This window comes from Nicotiana attenuata, unplaced genomic scaffold (genome assembly GCF_001879085.1).
Source record: "Nicotiana attenuata strain UT unplaced genomic scaffold, NIATTr2, whole genome shotgun sequence".
In the NCBI taxonomy this organism is placed as follows: domain Eukaryota; kingdom Viridiplantae; phylum Streptophyta; class Magnoliopsida; order Solanales; family Solanaceae; genus Nicotiana; species Nicotiana attenuata.
Window position 1 is genome coordinate 264237 of NW_017671414.1, and position 1302 is coordinate 265538.

Below are 1302 nucleotides of genomic sequence, written 5' to 3' on the forward strand. Positions count from 1 at the left end.
GTTTCTTGTTGTTTTTCTTTTTATTTCTTGTATTGATCGGCCTTGGCCGGGTGTAAGCGGGGATGACCCGCAATTTGACTTTGTAAATATATAAGTTTTCTTTTCTATTGCCTGCCTTGTGCTTATTTTGTGTCACTGTTTTTCTTTCGTTCTTTAGAGTTTTTGTTGCGCTTTTTGTTGAACGTCGGCATTGGCGGCCCTAGTTGAATTTAGATCAACGACTTTAGTCGTGACAGAATCGACGGTCTTAGCCATAAAGGCGACTTCGACTGTCGTCGAGTCGTTTATTCACCTTAGTCGAATCTAGGTCGACTGTTGGCGACAATGGCCTTAGCCATAATATAATTGATGGCCTTGCTTTTTCAACTCGGTGCGGGCGAGTCTTGGCCGTTATTTGGCGATAGCGGCGTTTAGCCTTAGTCCCAGTTCGGACGCGGTCGAACTACCGGTCGTGATAGTAAAAAATGCAGCCTCGTAGTTTGACCGGGGCCGAACTTTACGCGGCCCGAGTCTTAATTCGAGTTGGGAGAACTTACTTGAATGGCGAGGGTGCCTACCCTGCGCCTTGATTTGTTGGAGGTCGGGCTTTGCTTTCACGGATGAAGGCGTTTGGCCTGAGTTTCGGTTCAACCGTGGTTGAACTTGCTAAAGTTGAGGACGAAGGCGTCCATCCTTGTAGTTCGAGCGAGGTCGAGCTCGTTGGATTTAATGGCGAGTGTACCTAGCCTAAGTCTTGGTTCAATCGTAGTTGAATTTGCTAATGAAGGCGCATAGCCTGTCTTGGTTCAACCGTAGTTGAACTTCTTGGCGAAGGCACATAGCCGGAGTCCTGGTTCAACCGTAGTTGAACTTGCTAATGAGGGCGCATAGCCCGTCTTGGTTCAACCGTAGTTGAATTTGTTGGCGAAGGCGCATAGCCTGACTTGGTTCAACCGTAGTTGAACTTTTTGGCGAAGGCGCATAGCCTGAGTCCCGGTTCAACCGTAGTTGAATATGCTAATGAAGGCGCATAGCCTGTCTTGGTTCAACCGTAATTGAACTTTTGGCGAAGGCACATAGCCTGAGTCCCGGTTCAACCGTAGTCGAACTTGCTAATGAAGGCGCATAGCCTGTCTTGGTTCATCCGTAGTTGATTTTGTTGCGAAGGCGCATAGCCTGAGTCCCGGTTCAACCGTAGTCGAACTTGCTAATGAAGGCGCATAGCCTGTCTTGGTTCAACCGTAGTTGATTTTGTTGGCGAAGGCGCATAGCCTGACTTGGTTCAACCGTAGTTGAACTTTTTGGCGAAGGCGCATAGCCTGA